General features: G+C 37.7%; 1 protein-coding gene across 4 annotated transcripts in view; it reads right to left on the bottom strand.

The window, feature by feature from the left end:
* Agbl1 (ATP/GTP binding protein like 1) overlaps positions 1-24,873 on the bottom strand; it is an 887,643-nt gene that overhangs the window by 202,131 nt on the left and 660,639 nt on the right. The gene's annotated exons all lie outside the window — the stretch shown is intronic.

The following is a 24,873-nucleotide window of genomic DNA, read 5'->3' as shown; positions in this document are numbered from 1 at the left end:
GACATACGGAGGGGAGAGAGAGTCCCAGAATATCTCAGAAATAAGACATTTTCTAGTATGAATGGGGCATAGCATTCTGGTTGGTCCAACTCTAAAGGTATCTTACCACCTTACACAAAATGTTCAACTCTTACAAAAACAAACAAACAAACAAATGACAAAATGATACCTGAAGCAGAGGGTTGAACAAACCACAGATCTGTGTGGTAACTTTGTCTTTCTCTTTCAGTTTCAGTAGCCGTATAAATAAATTGTGTGGGTGACAAGGGAAATTTATAAAATCAGACACTTAGAAAATGCCACCTAGTATTTTAAAATACTGAGAACTCTCTACCATCTACTGGCTGTGGTTGTGATCAAAATATTCCCCCCTATATAAGAACCAAAAATGGAGCAGAGCTTGTCAATTCACCCTCGTTGGTAGGTGTTCTGATACAATTCATGTAGCACACAAGGCATGAAATGGTCCACTTTAATGAGTGGACCATGGGGCCACACAGCCCTAAATGAACTGCACTTTGCTGTTAAGTGAATCAGTACTCACATGACCTGGTGCATGTGACATATACTTACAAATTATGTATTCATCTTGAAAAAAAGAGGTACTAAAATTCTTCCTTAACGGTTTATGCATTTAGGAAGATGAAGCATAATATGTACCACATATTAAGGGCTTGATGAGTATCAGTTATTATTGCTGAAATGTTTTATTGCTCTTCTAGTTAAACATTAATATATTGTCATGAAACACACCTAGTACACAGACCAGGAAATCAGTAACACATCTATGCACATATATATTTCCTGTGCTTGTCACAATTTAGGGATTTGTTGTCCTTGACACTTTCTGCATAGGTTCCCATCCCCATGCATCTTTCAGAGATACTAAAGATTACATAGAAAGACCTAGACCACTCTGGATCAACAGACATATGCAGAGGAGCAAAAACCCATCACTGTTATTTAGAACCAAATCCACAGCAAGAACCTATGATGCCTTACAGAGAAAGATGAACACTTTGTCCTTTTAAACTATGAATTAACTCAGCCAAATTCAACTGAGGGAGGTGTGACTTTTATCTTATAATTGACCTTGACCTTTGTAAAAAGAGTGTGTTGGTGAATGGGGGAATGGGTGAAGGCGGATGTACACTTACTCCTTCCTTTTCTGAGTAGAATCTCCAACCCCATGTTGCCCTAGTCTAATGTTGTTCTATAAGGAACGATGTCTCTGTCCTTTGCTTTCAGAATTGATGGTCTTGGACTCCACTGTTATTGCCCAAGCTCTTGAAAGGCCTGTTGATTTATTCCCTTTATATTAGAAAACCATATCTGCTCATTATCTAGGAAGGTCACTGGGAGGGAGATATGTCTTCTGACTTCAATAGCAGATCACTTGGCCCTTTTTCACATCTCTCTTGGCACAGCAGGAGTTCTGTGAGAATGGGGGAGGTCTGGACAAACAATAAAGGAAAATTTATTCCTGGGAAGAAAGCACAATGCAAGAGGCTAGCGAACATATAAATATGCATAGAGGGCTCATCAGCTACCATCCTTGGTTTCTATTTCAACTTCTATTTTCAAAGCTAATTATTCCTGTCAATGGGAAGTTCTGCTTTAGCTAAAGTGGCAGGGGACCATGAGTCATTGAAAAGATTTTATATTCTAAGCGAAACTTAAATCTCTCATTTCATCCAATTCCAAAGAGAGTAATATATTGAAGGGTAGTGAGATTTGTGTGTGTGTATGTATGTGTGTGTGTGTGTGTGTGTACATATATATTTGCAACTAGAAAGTTTCTAAAATATTTTAACAGAAATAGAATTTATTCTCCTTTTAAGTTACATATTCTAACTTATCCATATCAGCTTGGCCAAATGATTTGTCGAAAATAAAGCACATGTCTATAACTAAACACTATACAGTCAGTGTTGAGAATTAAAAAAATAAATAGAACAAAAATGACCCCCAGATTACCCCACCTAGAGTTGGTTAAATCAGTACAGTCTACATTTCCAAACTATAATCATTCTGATGTTGCTATGAGGCAAGACATGATATCTCAGAATCCTTCAGGAACCACTGATTTCAGAGTCCTGTATGAGAGGACCTTTAAAATATGAATGTCTTGGCCTATACTATCCTTCTTGAATAAGGCATTTTTACAGACCCTGGGAATATTCCTTAAATCACATGCCTGCCACTGATCTACATTGGATTGTTAAGATAAGACCTCTGCAGGACTGGTGACAGAACTCAGTTGACAGACTACTTGTCTAGAGCCCTCAGGAGCTCAGAGATAATGATAAATGCTAGTAATCTCACTATTCAAGAAATAGACACAGAAGAATAAGAAGTTAATGTCATTCCTGGATACATATTGAGTTCAAAGTCAGCCTGTACTACATGAGACTCTCTTTAATAATAGTATTCGTAATAGTAGTAGTAGTAGTAGTAGTAGTAGTAGTAGTAGTAGTAGTAGTAGTAGTAGAGTAGTAGTAGTAGTAGTACTACTACTACTAATAATAATAATAATTTAAAAGGATATCTGTTGTTTTGCAGGAATAGAGCCAAACATACCAATACAGTCTTTCCTTTATCTCATAACCTAACACCAGGGGGAGCTCTCCTGCCAGAAGCCCAGGCTTTTCTCCAGGAGGACAGGAGACAGATTCCCAGAACCATTAAGAGTGAACTAGGTGGAGTAGTCTCTGAATTGTCTTTCCTTCAGTCTCTGCTCCATAGTTAGTCTCTACAACTCCTTCCACGGGTATTTTGCCCCCCCTTTTAGAAGGAATGAAGTATCTACACTATGGTCTTCCTTCTTCTTGAGTTTCTTGTGGTTTGTGGATTGTACTTTGTGTATTCTGATCTTCTGGGCTAATGTCCACTGGGAATCCCTCCCATATCAAATCATCAAATCCCGATACTATTGTGGATGCCAGCAAGTGGTGGATGACAGGAGACTGGTATAGCTATCTCCTGAGAGGCTCTGACAGTACCCGACTAATACAGAAGTAGAGGCTCACAGCCATCCATTGGACTGAGTACAGAGTTCCCAATGAAGGAGCTAGAGAAAGGACCTATGGAGCTGAGGGGTTTGCAGCCTCTTAGGACAAACAATAATATGATCTAACCTAGTACCCTCAGAGCTCCCAGGGACTAAAACTCCAACCAAAGAGTACACATTGTGGGACTAATGGCTCCATCAGCATATGTATAGCAGAGGATGGCCAAGTAGGTCATCAATGGGAGGAGAGGTCCTTGGCCCTGTGAAGGTTCTATGCCCCAATGTAGGGGAATGCCAGATCCAGGAAGCAGGAGAGGGTGGGGTAGTGAGCAGGGGGAGGGGAGAGGGAACAGGGGGTTGTTTTTGTTATTTTCTTTTTTATTTTATTTTATTTTATTTTATTTTATTTTTTGGAGGGAAACCTGGGAAAGGAGATATTGTATGACATCTAAATAAAGAGCACATCTAATAAAAAAATTTAAAAAAAAAAGAGTGAACTAGGCTCCAATAGCTTCATTCAGAAGTCTCTTTCATTACTACAGGTTTAATAGAAGAGTAATCGCAACACTAATGGTAACCTACTCACACAGTCAGATTTTATGATGTATAAATTATAATCAGGAAGTTATTTAATAATTTAACTTAACAATAATTTTAAGGAATGTTCTGAATATTTGTATTTATTAACCAAGTTTTTTGAGCTTTTCAAAATATCTCCATTCACCCACATATTAATGAGTCTCACTCTATACTCAACTTGAGACTAGAAATATAAAAATAAAAGAAGTTGTATGGTTATCTTTACCCCCACAGCATCTATGGAGATTATCTATATAACAAGTGTCAACATACACTGATGTTACATTATATACCCACATTATTTCCTGTGAATTTCTGACTAGTAAAGATTTTAAGATGATGCATGCCTGTAGTCCTAGTACTCAAAAAGTGGAGGAAGGGGGACGCAGACAATTGGCAAAGGCAGAGACATGCTGGGGACTGCTTGATCTCCATAAGGAGACATGTTTACATGGTGATTATACCAAAGGGGTAACAGGACATCAAGGGAAAGAGTTTCTTTACTATGGCACAGCTCAAATCAGGCTTGGCATGGTTCAGGTACCTTGATGCAACAAAGCAAACTAATCTCTAGTACAGCTAGAGCTGAGAAGGGCTTTCAGGGAGAGGACAAGTCAGACAGAGTGTTGACCAAAGGAGAGATAAGCAGAAGACATCCTTGGCCTTTGTCCTTTGGATGCATACTCAATATTTTGATTCTTCAAGCCCATGGGTACAAAGGAACAGAAGAAAGCATGGTTGGTATGTAAAGACAACTCACACAGCAAGAATCATGAGCTTTGTCTTTTTGCCAAAGTATGAGTCAAGGAAGGTCTTGTCACTCCTGTTGTTAATTCTTTCAAAGGAGACCTTACAAAACCAAAGGATATTAATTAATTTGTCAACTACTATTAATCAAACTTCCTGAGACAGCAAGGTGTCCGAAAACACCATGTCAATTGATCTCTTTGCAGGGATTCATAAAAATTGCAGAATGGAACTCCTCAAGGGACACAAAGTAGATCTGGCACAACTGGTTTTTGGCAATGTGTGTCACTTCTCTTTATTTCAGTTCTATACAAAAGAATGTCTATGTCACCAGTGATTTCCCATGGCTCAGTGCATCAATGGGCTTGAAATCATTTCTAGGCCCTAAGAACTATTCCATAGGAAGAACTCCAGTCTAAAGATTTGGTGTAGGGGGCATGGTGCTCGCATCTATAAACATCTTCCCTATGTCAGGTTCATATGCTTATATTATGTGTATGGCATTGACTCTTAAATAAATCTTCAGTGTAAGTATTACCTCCTGTTGTGAGACTACATAACTAGTGCAAGGTAAGTTAAATAAACATCAGAACACACACATAAAGCAAGTTTAAAGCTTTAACTTGGGCTCCTAGTCACTAAGGGGTGATGGTTCAAATTTCAATAAAGAACCCAGTTATTATATTGAAGTTTGACTAGCACACAGTATAAAGTCCCATTCTAATTGTCAGTAGACTTCCTGGTAAGGCAGGCTTTAAGGAACTCTGCCAACACTCAGAATTGTGATGTCTTGTCATGTTCACAATTTTAACCATCCTCCCACCATAAGAATCAACAATAAATTGTGTCCAGCTTTTTACTGTTTATTCTCTTTCTAATACTTTCTGGTTTCCTTGAAGCTAAAAGGTCAAAGTTCACACTTCTCTATTCAAAATCCTCCTTTGTATCTTTGTTTCAGATAACTGTTCACCCTCTCTAAGCAATTCCTATCACATTCTAGATACTTTCTTCCGTCTTTTCACACTTTGGTCTTCCTTCTTCTTGAGTTTCTTATGGTTTGTGGTTTGTACTTTGTGTATTCCAATTTTCTGGGCTAATATCCACTTATCAGAGAGTATATACCATGCGTGTTCTTTTGTGATTGGGTTACCTCACTCAGGATGATATTCTCCAGGTCCATCTATTTCCCCAAGAATTTCATAAATTCATTGTTTTTAATAGCTGAGTAGTACCCCATTGTGTAGATGTACCACATTTTTATAGAAACCTTCTTCTAGTCCCTGAAGCAAGATGGACTCCATATTAGGTGATCTTACCACTAGTAGAGCTGATAAGTAACACTGCTCCTTAACTCAGAAGGCTTTGTAGTTGCAAATAGAAACAGAGGAATCTTGCCAATTAGAGGGTGAAGATACATTTTATATGGAGTCTTATACAAGGTAAAGAATAAAAAGACTCTCTTCTATCTATACTATGAGAGGAAAGGGTTTGAGTAGATGTCCATGAGAATCTGGTGTCAACTGTGTGTAATGGAATGGGTACAAAAAGTACTGCTTCAGAGATCTGACCTTTTAGCATTCTTAATTTCTACTCAGCTAAATGCTGGCTGATTTAATTTCCAGTCTGAAAATCACCATTTAACAAAGCCTGCAATTTCATTTAAGATAAACTAACTCAGTTTCTCATCCTTATAGAGCAAAAGAATCCTACCTAAGCACTTTCATTTTCTTCAACCACTTAGACTTTCCAACCATTTCTGATTGGAGGCAGCCACTCTCTCTACTTCTTTTAATTCATGTGCCTTAATTACCAATCAACTCTATACCAGCTGTCTTCTACTCAGCCTTATGTCCCCAGTGAGACAGCCATCTCTCTAACATAATTTTTTACATCAACTGGAATCTATTCTACTAGTGGAAGATCTCTTAATTGTATTCTTTCCTCCAGACATCTAGCCTATCATGTAAAATTTAGATACTAACAATCTTATGCCAAGAATCATAGAAACTTTGGGATGAAAAATTTATATGAATAAACACAGAATCCTCTCATCACCGCATGTGTGGAAGCTGAGAACAGTTGGTGGTCACCCTGGTAATAGCATCCGGCATAAGCTTTCACATCTGACAGGTAGTCACAATGTGCATGAGCCATACTGGAGAAGCTGTATTTTAGACTTCATAATGAAAGAGAGAAAAATGATGCAGCTATTCATTAATAGAGTGCAGAGTGAGCCCTAGTGAATGAAACACATTGGCTGGTCACTTTTGTCTAAATGCCTGAGACTTTAAGCTGAGTACTTTTTATTTCTTTTTAAAAGACTGTATGGCCTCTTTAAAGCTAGGTTATTTTTATAGCCATAGAACCAATGAAACAGTAAACATGGAGGAGGTATTTCAGGCTTTAAAGGTGAAAGAGGTTATTTAAGAGTGTTATCAGAGCTAGCCAGCTGCAAACATGCACACTATCAGAAAACCATAAAGCTTTCCCTTCATATATGTACTCAATTATTCATGAGTCACCCTACTGGAGGTTGTTCATAGACTCAGTATTGCCATAAACCTTGAGATGCCCAGTCCTCCCTGCTGGCCCACTGGATGAATAAAGAGTTTGAGGAAAAGAAATTGTCTCTCTATCTACTCATATCCCAAGAATCTATTTTCAAAGTGATGAAGATAAGAATGATAATGGTGTGGCTGCCATTTCTTGATACTTCCTATGTGTTAGCCTCAGTCTCTTATGCTAAAGGTGATTATCAGATTTATGGATTGTGGTCCAATAAGTTAGTGACAGAACTGGGCGTTCAATTCAGATCTTTTGCAGACTATAAATTTTGAGCTTTCCATTTTTAAATCAACATTTCTGACTACTCATAAAAATATTCATCCTCATCAATTCCTGCCAAAAGAATTGAACATGAAAAGTGGATTCTTAGCCATATGACCTGTCCTCACATAGCTTTTCCTGGAAAGAACTTCAGAAGGTAACTTTGCAGAAGACTTTCACTAACAACCTATTTTCCTTAAGTAAATCAGGCTTTACAAATTCATTTGACATCAGAAATACATTTTTTAAATATATGAGATGCATTCTATTGTCACCATCACATCTTAGAGAATAGTGTACATATGAAGAAAGCCAAAATGCCTGTACTGGCTGGTTTTGTGTGTCACCTTGACACAGGCTGGAGTTATCACAGAGAAGGGGAGCTTCAGTTGGGGAAGTGTTTCCATGAGATCCAGCTTTGAGTCATTTTCTCAATTACTGATCAAGGGGGTAGGGCCCCTTGTGGCTGGTGACATGTCTGGGCTGGAAGTCTTGGGTTCTATAAGAGAGCAGGCTGAGCAAACCAGGGGAAGCAAGCCAGTAAGAAACATCTCTCCATGGCCTCTGTATCAGCTCCTGCTTCCTGACCTGCTTTAGTTCCAGTCCTGACTTCCTCTGGTGATCAAAAGCAATGTGGAAGTGTAAGCTGAATAAACCCTTTCCTCCCCAACTTGCTTCTTGGTCATAATGTTTGTGCAGGAATAGAACCCTGACTAAGACAATGCCTCAGTCAGTTAATTGAAGAAGCCAGCTATATGTCATGTAGAATTATAAAATTAGCAGGGCAGCAGACCATTTCAAATTACCACACCCACTCCAATGAAGTCTTGTGACAAGCCCAAAAGCTTGGCCACAGACCAGAGGCAAAAAAGCTTCAAAGGAAGCCAGTCTCTTGGAGTTCATTTGAGATATCTCTAACTCAGAGGTAACCCAGATACGTCCTTGCGAACTTGCATGATAGGTGCCCATCAAGATATGATTTACTATCACCAAACAAAATTGGACATTGCTCTTTGACCTTTACCAATGGTTCCAACATCTTAGCCAAAACCTGGCTTGGAATTTTGTAAAGAATGTTACCCATCCAGACTAACTGCCTTCGGCATTGTTAGGGAGATAGTAAAGGGGGTAGGGCACAAAAGTTTACAGAATGGGAGTTGTTTATCCCAGGATAAGCTCAAATAGAATCTTAATTTTCAGTCACTTACAGCAGCTGAGCCACTCCGAGGAATTAGCAAGAATGGAACTCCCAGGGACATGTCTCTGCTAGCCCAGAAGATTAGCATAGTGGGCATTTTACTAAGGATGGGTGGGACCTTGAGCCTAGTGTGTGTGTGTGTGTGAGACAGTGTACAGCAGAGAGCATTCGAGATTTGAGACTTGAGCATTCAAGCATTGAGCCTCATGTGGCCCTCAGCCCCCTATACCCAGAGCTCTCAGGCCCAGGAATGCAACGCCTGACCAGAAGAGGTGGTTGCTTTAGACCCAGTGTGTTTCAGGTGGCCTCAGATGTACCCTGACAGCAGAGCTGCCAGACTTTTCATTTCTCTTTTGTAATGACTGTAAAAGTCTGATGCCATTTTTGAGAAATACATTCAGATCCTGCATTTCCTTGTGTCATCTCTGTATGTCATTTCTTCACCAATGCCTTGCCAACCTGTACCAGAACCCTGTTCCCCGACCCCCCCGCCCCAGGGTTGAGGAAGGCCCAGACTGGCTGGCCCGTGGCACCAGACCACACAGAATTCTTATTCTTCCAGTATTCTTTTTCTTGGATTTACTATGCCCACTAGAACTCTACTTCTCCAGGCAGAGTGGTTGTATAGGAAAGACCCTAGCTTCTGAATCCCACACCTATCTTCATGAGCAAAGTTATGAATACTTTGGCCTCTCAAACTAGGTTGAGAAAGGGTGGTTTAAAACAATAGCAAGAAAAAAATAATAATAGCTTTATTTTTTAGAAGATAAGTGGATATTAGCCCAGAAGATCAGAATACACAAAGTACAATCCACAATCCACAAGAAACTCAAGAAGAAGGAAGACCAAAGTATGGATACTTCATTACTTCTTAAAAGGGGAGCAAACTACCCATGGAAAGAGTTGCAGAGTCTACCTATGGAGCAGAGACTGAAGGAAGGACAATCCAGAGACTGCTCCACCTGGGAATCCTTCCCATATTCAATCATCAAATCCAGACACTATTGTGGATGCTGGCAAGTGCTGGATGACAGGAGCCTGATATAGCTGTTTCCTAAGAGGCTCTGATAATACCTGACTAATATAGAAGTAGAGGCTCACAGCCATCCATTGGACTGAGCACAGGGTCCCCAATGAAGGAGTTAGAGAAAGGACCCAAGGAGCTGAAGGGTTTGCAGCCACTTAGGACAAATAATAATATGAAACTAACTAGTATTCTCAGAGCTCCCAGGGACTAAACCACCAACCAAAGAGTACATTTGGTGGGACTAATGGCTCCAGCAGCATATGTAGCAGAGAATGGCCTAGTCAGTCAACAATGGGAGGAGAGGCCCTTGGCCCTGTGAAGGTTCTATGTCCTAGTGTAGGGGAATGCCAGGGCCAGGAAGCAGGAGAGGGTGAGTTGGTAAACAGGGGGATGAAGGAAGGAACAGGGGTTTTTTGTTTGTTTGTTTGTTTGTTTTCATTTTGTTTTTTTGTTGTTGTTGTTTTTATTTTATTTATTTATTTTTTTCTGAGGGAAAACTGGGAAAGGAGATATCATATGACAGGTAAATAAAGAAAATATTAAATAAAAAAGATAAATGATAACTAGAATCAATGTGTTTAAATCATTGGAAATCAGTCATCATTCTTATGCTCTTATGTCAAATGTAATTTTCCCATTACCTAGGCGTAATTCCATTGGCTTTCCCTTTGATCTATAAAATCCTGTTCACCGACTTAGGCCCAGCTCAAGCATTACTTCTGCTATGAAAGTTTTCACTACTGTCTCAACCATTTCCTGCTCCTTTGCCAATCCCTGCTAGTGTTCCTTGTCTCCTATCCAACACCATTCATCACATGGCTTCAAGGCACTCTATGTGTTTAATCTCCATATTAGCTCTTTGAAGACAAGGCTTGGGCTACAAACACAGTGATTTCTACACCCAGTGTCTGATGTACCACAAGAAAACAAGACACTCAAAAAATATTGTAGCTGGGTGGTGGTGTCACACACCTTTAACCCCAGCACTTGGGAGGCAGGCAGATTTCTGAGTTCAAGGCCAGCCTGGTCTACAGAGTGAGTTGTGAGTTCCAGGACAGCCAGGGCTACACAGAGAAACCTTGTTTTGAAAAACCAAACCAAACCAAACTGAACCAAACCAAACCAAAAACAAAAACAAAAACAAAAAAACAAAGAAAGAAATATTGTAAGCATGAAGTTACAAGGACAAATGTTATGAGCTATGAATTTTGTCTCCAGAAAATTTGTATAATGCCTGAAATGGCTAGTCAGTAAATACTATATATGATAATATGAAATTAAATGTGTTCTTATGAAAGTAAGTTTTATTTTTCAAATTAACAGAGACTAGAATCTCTGAAGAAGAAAGTCTGAGTGTGGGATTGTCTAGATCAGGTTATTTAGTGAGCATATGTGTGTGAGATTTTCTTAATTGATGTGGGAACATCCAGACCAGTGGGCTGGGAATTCAAATATATATAGGTATAGATAGAATGCTGAGCATAAAAGAGCATCCATGGGTTCATTCTCTTGACCATAGATGTGATTAGCTACTTTAAGTCCCTTCCTTAACCTCCTACAATAATGGAGTGCAACCTGAAGCTGTATGTTAAGATTACTCTCTTTTCTCAGATGCTGTTGTTGTTGGGAAGGTTTTTCATAGTGACTGAAATAAATCTAAACTTAATTTGTGAGCTGAAAACTTTAGGGGTGGTATTAAAGAATGAAGAGAATATAGGGTTTGAAAATGCTCTCAGGTTTAGCATTCATTAGAATGTTTGGAAGTTAGGTCATTATTAATAATCCAAACCTATTCATTCTTTCTGATGTATGATCATCAAGGTTCAGTAAATAAACATGCCATTGAATTGTAATCATATCACTTACCATCTTAATAGTCTTGAGCTACTTTTAAAGATCTTTAAACCTTAGTTTACCTTTTATACAATAAGTATAAGAACACTTTTAAAGCTTTGTGAATTAAATAGAAGCCAATATACATACATTTCCCAAGTAGAATATCTAACACAGTATAGACCTGCAACAAATTTTATCTATTAATAATTGATACTTATTCATCCTGAGCTCAGCAAAGTCACAAGCATTTCACGGTAATCCCATCTCTGTGTTCTCACTGCCAAGCACTGTTTCAAGTATGCAATGAAATGCAGGGGTATTTGTAGTATAATAAAATGGATAAACAATGATGACTAAGAGCAAAATGAAGCATGTCTTCATCTATTACTTTCTTTTATTGATATTCTAGTGTCATTCCAATGATACAGGGCATCTTTACATTATTTTAAATTATGGCACATGAGTATCACATTTATACATTGAAAAATGCTTTTATTTGACAGTATAAGACCTCAAAAGATATACACAGAGATGAATATGGAAACAGAAAGCATATGTAGTGCTAAGAAGATAAATCAAGACATAACAGGACTTGCTCTCAAGTATGAGGAACTGAGGCTGGATTCTGGCCAATCCCATAAGATCCATGTGGCCACCCATTCCTATAACCCTAGCTTGGGAGCAAAAGCCAGTAAGTTTTGGGTCTTCTTAAGGACCTTATCTCAATAGAATAAGGCAGAGAGTGATAGAGTTATGATCTCTGTCAGAACACATATAGGCCACTACTAAACACACATACATGAATACATTCATATACCACACGCACACATACACAAACACTAACACACATGAGCACACAAGCACACACACATACATGCATATATACATATAAAATATATTACGTGATTTATAGAATTGCATATGTCTGTTTTATGCATGCAAATGATAGCTCTCTTTATAAAAATATTGACCTATAGGGACTGGGAGGAGGACAATATTTGGAATGTAAATAAACAAATAAATAAAAGTTTGAACTAGAAGATGATAATAAAAGTACACCATGACTATGTGAATATTTTGCTTTTAAAATATTCCCAATCAGCATTGATTTTTTTAAATTATCTATTTTATTTTTTCAAATTATAATATAATGACATCATTACTCCTTTTTGCTTTTCTACCTTCAAACCTTCTCATATTCCCACTCTTGCTCTCTTCAAATTCATGGCCTCTCTTTAAAAGTTAATTGTTGTTATGTTTGTGAAACAGCTTTAATTTAATTATCAGCCAAGCTAAGACTCTTTATTCACATGGTGTGGGAGGAAAAGCCTGTAAACATATCAAAGCATAGACTTGTCGGAGAGAAGCCCCTGAGATAGCAACCTTAACAGAGAAGTGATTGACAGTAGATTGTCGCTGAGAGAGTTACTCTCCATCAGGGACATGACTGCCTAGGTTTTCCATGTCTTATTAGATGGCCCCATTCCCACATTCACGTAGGCACCACTAATTGGACACATGGGTCATAAATGACAAGAGCATACACAGAGGGTATGAAGCTGGGATAGACATGGGTGGGGCTCTAGGGCTGTCTGATGCAATCAAAATGCCCTGTATGAAAATGTATGATTTTTCAAATAATATATTATTTGAAATACATTATACTTTAAAGAGATAAAAAAAGTTCTTCATAGCACTGAGTCTGCCCATAGAGGTCATATGGCTGTGCTTTAAGCAAGGTGGTAGTTTTCTTTCCATCCTTTATCTTCTACCTTGTGCAAGAGAAGAGACACAAATATCTCTTTGCTACCTTAAATTTCCATCTTCATTATTCTTCTTCACACTTGTTTTTATCCCAGTCCCTGCATCTTTCATGAACGATGCTCTCCTTGCCATTCCCTTGCCATCAACAGCAAAAATCAATCATGTTTCCCTTCTTCCTACAACCTGAAATATGATGTCATTACCACTCCAGTCATCTTTCTTATTGGAATACCCACCCAGGGTCATATCACATGAGAAATAGAGACATAAGACATAGTAAGAGTCATATAAGCCTAGTCTTCAATTCTGACTATATTTAAAGATACTTATATAACCTTGCATAATTTTCACAACCACCAGGAACCCAGTTTCTTTAATTGATGAGAATAGCTTCTTTGTTGCTATGGCTTCAAGGTGAAGTATCCCTTTAGGATCATGTGACTGGGCAGTTGATGTACTGGTGTCACTGTTTATGGAGGTCATAGTACTTACAATAAGTGACAGATGAAAGTAGGCCACTGATATAGGCCCTCTGACAGTTTGAAATTTCTCTGCTTCCTAGTACTGGCAAGATACTACAAGCCTGGCTGAACAACCTCCCTACCACAGTGCCCCAGCCACAATGCATTAATGCTCACAATTCACCAAATCCTCTCTCAAGCAATGAACCAGAATGAAAACTTCCTTCTTTAAGTAATTTCTGCTAGATACTCTAGCCTAGCACAACATGAACATTTGAAAACAAATATGTCAACTGCTTAGGTCTAGCACAAAGTATGACTTCAGCTAAAGGAATTTTCCTTATCAGGAAATCACAGAGATCATTCTCTACATGATAAGTGATCACAGGCTAAGTCTCAGATGTAGGTTAAGTAGGAAGATTGTTTACAGGAGGTAAAAAAACGAATTCCATAGTCTTGACAGCAGGAAGAAACAATAAAGCTACAAATGGAAAATGCTCTAGGTAGGTTTGACTATGAAAAACATTTTCTTCACCGACTGTCGTGCAAAGGGTAAAGAAACTTGCAATCTGATAAAAGTATATTGAGCTGATATATTTCATATTTTTCTGTGGCTGTTACTTAATAAAATGATAAGTCTATTTCGGGCTACAGTCTCTGAAGGAGAGTCCATAACGGGGTTCAAGAAGACATGGCACCCAGAGGCCAGAGCAGGAAGCAGAGAGACATCTTTGGCAGCAAACATGAAGCAAAGAAACCAAAGTAGCAGAAGAGTGAGATTATCCCACACTCATATTACTTTTTAAGCAAGGATACGTCCCCCATAACCACCCTAAACAGCACCACCAGCTGGGGCCCAAACCAACTGTCCAAATGCCTGCACCTCTTGGAGATATTTCTCATTTAAACCACAATACTTGCCAATTACTGGTTGTGAAATTCTTGGAAAGATCTATTTACTTTCTGTAGTCCACTATCCTCACTTATAAACTTGGTTTATGACAGGTGGCTATTATATTGCTGCAAGCACATATAAAGCCATTAGGGCCATTACTTTTACATAATAGAGAATCAATGCATGTTAGTTACACTAAGAAACATGTGGAGTGAATTCCTGGAACTCAAAGAACAGTAATCTATGTTTATGTTTTAGCTACTAAATATCAGGTGGCATTGTAAGTGCTGGTTGACTATTCTGATATATGAAGGTCAGTGTGTATATTAACTTTATTGAGCTAAGTGATGTTCAGACAGATGGTAGAACATTCTTTCTGGGTGTGACTATGATGGTTTCTGTAAAAGCTTACCATCTGATCCAATAGCCTGAAAGACTCAGTAGCCTGTGTACCTTTATTGTTATGGTATGTAGGAATCACCAAACTTGTTAAGAGTACAAACAGAACAAAGAGACACTGGGAGGATGAATTCACTATCACTCTGAGTTGGGACCTTGTCACCTCTTTCTCCAGATTCACTCACACACACATACACACACACACACACACACACACACACACACAAACACACACACACACACACTGGCATCCTCAGGAGGTCTCAGGCTTTTGGACTCAAACTACAATTGTCTATAATTTCATCTAGTAATCTAGCTCACAGATGGCAGCTATCAGGTCTTCCTGGGTTCTATCATTTGTGAGGCAATTCCTGCAGGATCATCTATCTCTCTTTCACAAAATCTCATGTTCCATATTCACATGCATGTACACACACATATAACATATACACATATTCATTCTTTATAGAAGACTGAATAAGGCATCATTTAAGCAATCAGAAATCAGGATATGAGATGATATTACTGTCCCATTTATGATGAAGGAAATTGATGCAGAAACAGCATTAAGTTTGTCTGTATCACACAGATAATACATGCAGAGCCCAGGAACAAACCATCAAGCCCAATCACTCCAAATGTAGTCTGTACATTAAATACTCTGCTGCCTCCAAAATTCTAAAAAATGAACCCCATGCCACATGCCCTACATTCAAGGACTTAATTTTCAAGAATACTGCCTTTCCTAATCTCTGTAACACTTTACATCAATCATGGCTTTGAGAGCAAGGAACCATTGCCAAATCTGCCAGATTTAGGAGTACATACATATAATATTGGGGTGCACAGGCTTGATAACTAGGACCAGAAAAAGAAATGTTGACTGACAATGACTGCTGCATATTTTGTAACTTCCCTGTATAGAAATGTCCTGTTATTGATAGTATAGATGATAGATTATTAGACTAGGATTTTTTTCTGAAAACAACTATAAATGTGGAAGATCTCTCTGTGTCTCTCTGTCTCTGTCTCTTTCTCTCTCTCACACACACACACACAATCAGTGATTAATTAAGAAACTCTGCATGTGTCTACATGACTATCATTGCCTACACTTAAAACATTATTGCACAGTTTATTAACTGTGAGGGTTTTCAGCAAAGGATTAACTGTCCTATGCATCAGTAGTTGGGAACCAGGAAAGCACTCTGCCAATTGACCTGTAGCCTTGTCACAGGAGAAGCAATATCTTTAAAATAAAAATTGAACATCAAATTCTAAATACATGCTTGAGAATTAAATCAAATTTGAAATAAAGGTTTTTTTTTTTGTTGTTGTTGTTTTTTTTTGTTTTGTTTTGTTTTGTTTTTTTAGCTTCAGGTTTACATGGTTTCCGGGCTCTGATTGACCAAGATTTTGTAAATGGCTGAAATGAGCTGGTCTCTGCTGTACATTTGTCTGTCCTCACCACCAGAAGCCTGTAAATATACTTTCCTGCAAGCACCATTGGAGATAGCAAAACAGTTACAAAATGACCCAAAGTGGCTTTTTAAACAACTTTGATTTAATTGGCTGGCATACATTAGGTGTCATCAGAACATCTTCATTCATGTGAATATTTTATATTCTCATTTCCTCACTACTGTGCTCAGTATAGCAATAAACACAGATGTGTAAATACCCTAGTGCTATGTTACCTCCGAGTCCATCAGGCAGATTCCCCAGAGGAGCCTAAGTGGGTAACACAGTTCTTAGGTTTCAGTTTTGAGAGAATCTCCACACTGCTTTCTGTGGTGGCTGCACAAGTTTATATCCCCACTAGTGATGAATGACACTCTTTCCTCATACCATTGCTGACATCTGGGGTCATTTGATTTCTCAGCCTTTTTAAATGGAGTTAGATATAATATGAAGAGCAGAATATTATTAGAAATTCAGTACCTCATAAAACTCAAATTTGCCAGTTCTAATTTGTTTGTAGGTAGATGTTCTCAGATGACAGAATAGAAAGAACTCTGCCTCTGGAGGGAAAGTCCTCGACTCCCCACTTCTTTCTATGTGCATAGATGGGGCAGTCACCTACTTTTTCTGCATCTCATTTATCACATCTCTAAAACAGAATTTTTTTTTGCACCTGATGACTGTGGGGCCCATCAACAGAAGTTTCTGAGAGACAAGAAGAATGGCTACTTGGCTTCATACAATGCCTTTGAAATGCAGGGCACATTCAATTTTCCCTACAAGTTCGTGTTTATGCTCAAAGTAAATGCCAAACAAAATCTCCCTAGATTTGACTTTTAGACAACAAAATTTAAAAGGTACATGTTACCAAAAAAAAAAAAATCCTGCCCCCAGTGCAGAGCAGTATTAAGCAGGAACATGTACTTCCTGGTGTTCTGACCAAGCTTCATCTGCTTTGATGTAGCTCAATAAACTCAATGACAAGGTGCTTACTCTGCACCTCAGTCCTCCTACATTAAAGCAATGAGATGGACTCTATGTGTGAACCCTGTATAGCTTAACAATCAATTACTCTGAGTCTATAAATTGATTTATTCTGTGTCGTTAATTGGAAAATCACACTAAAGTTTCCACTCCATGGAAAACATTCTTATGTTTATTACTCAGATTATATTTTACGTTTCTAGTTTCAATTGTAATCAGCCTAGTTGATTTGGACCTTTTAGTTTAGAGAGATAATGAATCTGAAAACAATTGCTTTCTTTGTCCTTGGAAAGGAAAACAAGATTGGGAGACTTTTAGCTGCGTAACTTTCTTTTAAGAGATAAAAGGCCATTCTCCCTAATTGATTCACTATTGTCAGGACTACTAGTCATGGACACAAACAGAAATTATAAAAATTTAATGACATTGGCTTCCCTAGGCACCTCCTCCTCGGAAAAATTATTCTTTGCCAACCATGCATGTTACTGCTTCACACCTCCACTGACACTTCTAAATTCACACATTCAGTCTTTGGAGGGTCATAAGAAGCACCTGGATTCTTCATTTCAGTGTCACCTTTGTGCTGCAGGAAGTCCCTGAGTATGGCAGAATGTCTCACACCTTCCATTTGCAAGTGTTAAACATCTGAATGGTGCGGTCACATCTCCTCTTCTGCTATGGTTGCATCAGTTTGCACCTTGGAGCTCACTGTCATGATCATTACCATAGCATCATCTCTGACACCGTTTTATTTACTTATTTTTCTTTCTCTGACTTAACGCAATCCAGAAGGAAACAAAAATATGTTCTCTATGTTAATATCCTTTTCTCAAAGTGGATTATTTCCTTCAAGTATTTTATTTAGTTTTATTTTTACCAACACATACTTCTTTTATATATTAGGTGCTGATTGTGATATTTTAACACACAAATACATATGTATATCTATGAGTGTGTGTATGTACGTATGTGAACAGTATGCACTGATCACCCTCAACTCCCTGTTTTCTACTTTCGCAACTCAATTACCCCATCCTCTATTAACTCTGTACATAACTATTTCACATTCATATCAGGCTTTTTTTTCTTTCTTTCTTTCTTTCTTTTTTTTGCTTCCACTAATGAGAGAAAACACACAGTACTGGTCTTCTACAGTGGACTCATTTTACACGATATATCCTCTAGCTCTACCTACTTTGCTAGCAATGACAGTATTTCATTCTTCTGGATTGCTAAGTAAAGTGTGTGTGTGTGTGTGTGTGTGTGTGTGTGTGTGTTTGTGTGTGTGTGTAAAACATTTTCTTTAAATACTTTGAATACGTGCATAAGATGGTCACCTAGATTGTTTCCATTACTTGGCTAATATAACTAAGGCTGCAATCAACATGACCATGCATATTTCTTTTTGCAGTACTAATTCCATAGCTCTGGTTACATATCCATCAGTAGAATGGCTGGATCATATGATACATCTACTTTCTTAGGCTTTGGGAGCACACCTTACTGATATCCATAATGATTCTCTGCACAAAATTCAACTCAAAATAGATCAAAGACCTAAATGTATGACTCTGACCTCTAAAACTACTGGAAGAAAACATAAGGGAAACAGTAGGATACTCACATTGATATTTTAGATATGACCTCTAAAACAAACTAAACAAAAGAAAAATAGGCCAACACACCAAACAGCTTCAGCACACCAAGGGAATCCCTAAATGCTCCCAGGCACAGTGCACAGTATTGTTCTATGCACAGCTATCTAGTAGAGTAGGCTAACTCAGATTAATGATATAAAAGAAAAAGTCTTCAGGAAACAACTAGTTAGGGAGCTAATTTTAAAGTCCAACTTCAAAAGAAAATAGGTTGAGCAGGATTACCCTCCATGGGTGAACAATAACACTCCAAGAAGATGTGGATTATTAAAAGAAAATAACAGTACAAGGCATGGGATAATAACCTATGACTTATTTGTCATAGTGGTCTCAAATACCTCTCAAACAACACAGGCTATTGTAATTACCCTTCATTACCCATGATCACTTACAAAGTGAGACATCATACACTTTGGCTGCAGGACACAGAGAAGTCATTCTCAAATGGACTGGGAAACTTCTTTTCATGGTGTCAAAGGTTCTATGGTTTCCAGGGAAGAAAAGTATTTCAGTGGTCTTACCCAGGACCGAACTCTGAATGATGAAATATCTATCTGGCAGGAGAGATGTATTTGCCACTGAAATCGTGGCAAAGTTGTTATGGGGTAACTCAACTTATTCTGATTAGATTTGGAGCTTTGCTTCACAGGAAGGAACCTCATGCCTAGTAACTATAATTTCTCGTTAAGTTCACATGACTAGAGATTTTATAGGCCCTAGAGTAGAACCTGTTATTGTTATTTGGCCAAATGATCATTGTGAAAATTACCCTCTAAATATTTTAGTTTATGACTATAGACTTGTGCTTCTCTCTAACTTGGTCAGAGAAGTGTCTTATAATAGAGGCTAGAAGTCTATAGAGAGATATGTAACTGTTCAAAATGTAAAAATAGAGACTCGCTGCTTATCTCTTAATGGGATCTTAATTTCCACTACCACCAAGGCTCAGAGAACATTGTAGAAGAGTCAGGAAGGATATAAGAGTCAGAGGATGAAAAAAAGGATCGTAAAAATGTCTTCTGTACACAAAATGTTTATCTTAATAATCAAGTTGTGGCATGTGTGGTTGCATATACAAGGCCTAAACAAGATTAAGCTAGTCAAAATCCCACTATTGATGGAACAGATAGTATCCAGGCCCTATACCATACTGGGGAGCGAACTTTCCTATCTTTTCCTCTGTTGACCTAATGTTCTGAGATGTACTTACTTCCTTTAAACTATTCCCATCTTTATGGAATGCTCCATATAATCTAGAGCTCCACTACTGTGGAAGAGTCAGTGGCTCACTCTCTGTGTCACCTAGGCCTCCACTAGCCTGCACGAGTCATGGCATCACTTTTCTGCCCCCACAACCCCTAGGCTATATATCTGAACACTTGTTGTGTTGCAGTGTGATCTGGAGATATACAAAATTCAAGTGCTTTAGAATTCCCTCCTTGTGAGAGCTCATCATGTTCTCTCTTATTCCACCATAGAATGGAAATTCCAAAGAAATAGAACAAGAATATACACTATTTATTCTGCATTCACCCATATTTGACTTTTTGACATTACTAACTAGCCTTTAAATAACTCTCTCCTATTATTACTGTCAGGTAGTACTTAATTTCCATATCGCATGCCATATACCAGTTATTCTGGAAACAAATGGATTGCTTTCCTTGTCTTTTAATTTGACCGTAGTCACTGTGTGTCTCCTTCCATTCAGTCCCTATTTCTTTTTGCTTCTATTCCTAAATACTTTCACTTTTGTTTTCTTTCCATGTATAGTCACCCAAACATGTCAGGGAAGTCTTTCTCCTTTTTAAATAACTTATTACTAAGTAAGTCCAAACCTTATAATGATTCCAGTCAATTTCAGTATTTCTGTGAGTGACCCTCACAATCTCTTTGCCCTTCATTTCCTAATTTATCTCTGAAGACTCTGGCATTGATCTAAGCCATTCACTCACCAAAAATAAAAAATAAAAAACTCACACCTATGACCTTAATTCATTTTATCTTCTCATTTTCAAGTACCTTTTTATCTTTCTAGTACTTGATATCCTGAATGCTAACTTGGATGGTTACAAAATCTACAGAATCATCTTCTTTTCCATGGGTGCAATCATCTTTCTCCCTCTTACCCCTTTCTTTTCTCTTTGCCTTGATATTTTCATGTATCTCATCTTCCTATCTTACTTATCTTATTTGCTATGTTTCAATAGTATAATCACTCTTGACATACAGTCTCCATCATTTCTGTATTCCTTTATGTCACCTTTGCCCAATATGTGCAGTGTTTGTGCCATATCTTTGCTCATAATAAATATTGTATGCCCTGCAATGCCATGAAATATCTGAGGACAGGATCACATTTTACCTCAATAACTATATGTTAAAAATAGTTCTTTGACTAGGGCAATGAAGCTTCTCATATTGATAGGAATATAATTTAGTTAGTAAAAACTATAGTCAATTTTTTATAGGACAATGAATGGTTGATACCACTGAAACATCAAATTATAAAAAAATGAATGTTATTAAAGATTTTTAAGGATATAAAAATAGGCACATACTGGAAAAGAAGAAATTGTAGATGATTCTCTACATAGTGCACTTAGACTTGCCTGCCTGGCATTTACAGACCAAAGAATGGACGCTTACTTCTTCAAGAAAAACACAAGATAATGTTCAGGCTTTGAGGCTGATAATTGTTTACTTATGTTAAGGGAGAGAGAGAGACCGAGGTTCTCATTATGTGGCTCTGGCTTCCCTGGAACTTACTATGTTGACCAGGCTGGTTCTTAATTCAATTGCCTCAATTATACATTAAAGTATTAGGAAGCTAGCCTAGCATGATAGATAGAATTTGGCTAACTTTAAAACTCTTAGCTTTTCCATCATGCTCAACTTTCTTCATTGAAGAGGGGATGTTCATGAAAAAGGAGAAATGGAGGAAAAATACAGAGTTAGTAAAGTAAAAGAAGGCCAATGAGTAGATGGATTTGACTGACTAAACAGAAATGTTTAGAATGGATGATTTTGTTGCAAAACTTATTCATATTCTATGTGCATGAGTTAGAAGTGAAAGACTTTTATTCCTGAGGAAGAATTCTAATCTTCAATGTCTGGATCCTTTACTCTTTTCAAAGACTGGTAAATTTCTTTCTGTGTTATCTCTAGCAGGCATATCTACTTAGAGTGATAATAATTACCTTGGATCTTACACAACGCTGGAGGGTATGTTGGTTTGAAAGAGAATAGCCTTCATAGACTCATGTATTTGAATATTTAGTCCCCAGTTGGTTGACTATATAGGAAAGAATAAAAGGTATGGCCTTGTTGAAGGAAGTATGTGGCTGTATTAGAGGAAGTGTTTCACTAGGGTGGGGAAGTGAAAGGCCCATGCCAAACCCAGTCTGTCTTACTCTTTCTTTTCCTGATGCTTGCAGCTCTTAGACACTGCTCCAGTGCCACGCTTGCTTCCTTGCTTCCTGCCATGATGACCATGGGCTCACCCTCTGAAACTGTGAGCAAGCACTTATAAAAATGTTCTTTTATAAGTTGCCTTGACATGGTATCCCTTCACAGCAACAGTAACCATAACTAAGACTGAGAGTAATATAGTCTTGAGGCTATAGGCTCTAAAAACTGGAGCACCTTTTCCTCTACTGGGCATGATACAATTTCCCCCTTACAGATGTGCAGTTTCTCTTGATGAAACATTTACAGATTTCTCTTTGTTCCATTACTTACTGAATACCAGTGTAATGTTTCTCATTGAGTTGTTCCAGTATTGATTGTGTTCCTTCTTGAGAAGAAAGAAAATATCCTGTCTAGATGAGGGGTGCTAGGGTATGGATAAGTCATTGCATTAAACCTTCAGCAGAATGACTTATAGCTTTTCTATGTGTGCCAGACACTGAGGGTGGCTCTCCTCAGAAATGCTTTTTATTAATGGTTAAGATGATAAAGATAGCATACTAATCATTGGTGGAATAACAACTTTCCTTTGTTCCTCTAAAAGTCTTAATTTCTTATTTTTCTCCTGCTCAAAAGATGAACATACAAAATACTATTTATCAAAACATAAAAAATAAAAAGCAAAAGTTCCCTTAGGTTCTGCCTTCTGCTGTTGTGTAGAGGATGCCATCTGCCTTCTCTGGCCATTAACTTTGTCTTCTTTTTTAAGCCCTGATATGTTTGTACATGTCCAGCAAGCTGAAACCATTATTAACTACTTCCTCCACCTTGCCTTGGCTTTGGGCACAGATGGTTCTTCTGACCATTCCACTACTAGGCTGCACTGCTTGCCTCTGTGTTTTCACAGCCTCCTCTTCCAACTATCCACACCCTGACTCTACAGTAGGTTCCCTGGAAGCTTTGTTTATTTTCACCCAGTTTTAATATGTTTCTGCTTTTCCTATAAGGATTCGGGTTTTGAATATTCCTAATATTTTATATCAAAATTCATTGCTATGCTGACTCTGCTTTCAGGCAGTATTGGTGAGTAAAAACACTAACCATGAAGCAGAGAAACCAGACCTGTTAGAGTAAATCCCCAGTCCATTTACTGCTCAAGTGAAGATACTGCTGCTCTATATAGCAACTGACCAGTCAGTAAAATGAGAGTGTTCTCAGGAAAGTCTGAAGGAAAAAAAAAGAACAGAAAGAACAAGTGAGAATATCAAAATAAGGCACTATATTTGGCTAGCAAGTGAACTCCATGTGTTCCTTGCAGTCACTGTGATACACAGAACTATGGCATCTGCGATGTAGGATCCTACAGAGCTGCATTGCTCTGTCTTCAAATCCACTCAATAGTAGATTCTCCCCTGGGTTCATGAGGTAGAGGAAAAACCTGTTGAATTGTACATTGGGTCCTTTAGTCCACATTGTTTTCCCTAACAGAAAAGCATATGAATCCATATGAATTTAGATGGTAAAATAGAAAATTATATTTGTCTCTGAGAAGTAGTCCCCATTTTCCTTTTGGTTCTCATCACTCAACATATTCATTCCAAAACCACCATGCATTATCTTTCTAACTTCTCCATTGATATTTCTTTCATCTTTCCCTTTGAACCATTTTGTCATCTTAGACATCTTTCTGATTTGTCTTAAAGTTAATCATTAATAATTTTATCCTTACTATATGCCAAGGAATTGCCTAAAGCATTTAAAATGTATTAACTCACAAAACATTTCTTGAATTTGATTATGTTATAATTTCTGCCCTAGAGGTAAAATAAAATAAAATAAAACAAAGTTATTAAATATAACATTCTATTCCACAGAATGATAAAAAAAAATAGCTCATCCCAAAACATGTAATAAAAATCAGAACCCAGATTCCATCCTGGGCTCTAGAATGAACTTGAGGGTCTGAACTTACCCTGAGAGATTATATTTCCCATTTTACTCATGTGGTCTCAATATTTTATCAGAAACATTTATCATCTTTAGAGACAATTTCCCTAAGAGTAGATTGCATAAGTCTAAGGGAGAAATAAGGCACATGTGAACTAGCAGATGCTGTAAAACTATGATGCCACTGCTAAATGGGCAGCTTAATAGAATGCAATAGCAAAAAAAAGAAAACAAAACAAAACAAAAAACCTTTTTATTATTTATTTTAAAAATAACCATTTAAAAATTATCCAATATAGTTTTTCCTATGTTTTACTTTCTCTTTCTAATTTCTAATAAATACATAATATATTTTGCTTCACAAAATAAAAAAAAAGATCTACTCAGCCTTTTCCTATTCCCCAGATTTCTGATGAATAGGATTCATGTCATTTTGATTTCTAATGATCATCTCCACATCGCCCAGTATCTATTCTGTCTGCTGAAGACACAAAAGAAGAAAAAGTAACTGTAAACTACTAAGGAACTGATAACAGTTTAATGGTAACAAACCACGAATCACTGCTTTTCTATAGGAAATAATATGGTTTATACTCGTCTCTGGGAAGACCAGGATCACAGCTGGGACACAGATACAAGTGCAATGCCGAAGAGTAGTTTGCAGGAACTGTTTTCC

Source organism: Mastomys coucha, unplaced genomic scaffold, assembly GCF_008632895.1.
Source record: "Mastomys coucha isolate ucsf_1 unplaced genomic scaffold, UCSF_Mcou_1 pScaffold21, whole genome shotgun sequence".
NCBI lineage: Eukaryota > Metazoa > Chordata > Mammalia > Rodentia > Muridae > Mastomys > Mastomys coucha.
Note: the sequence above shows the minus strand (reverse complement) of the source record. Positions and strands in the feature narration are given on the sequence as shown.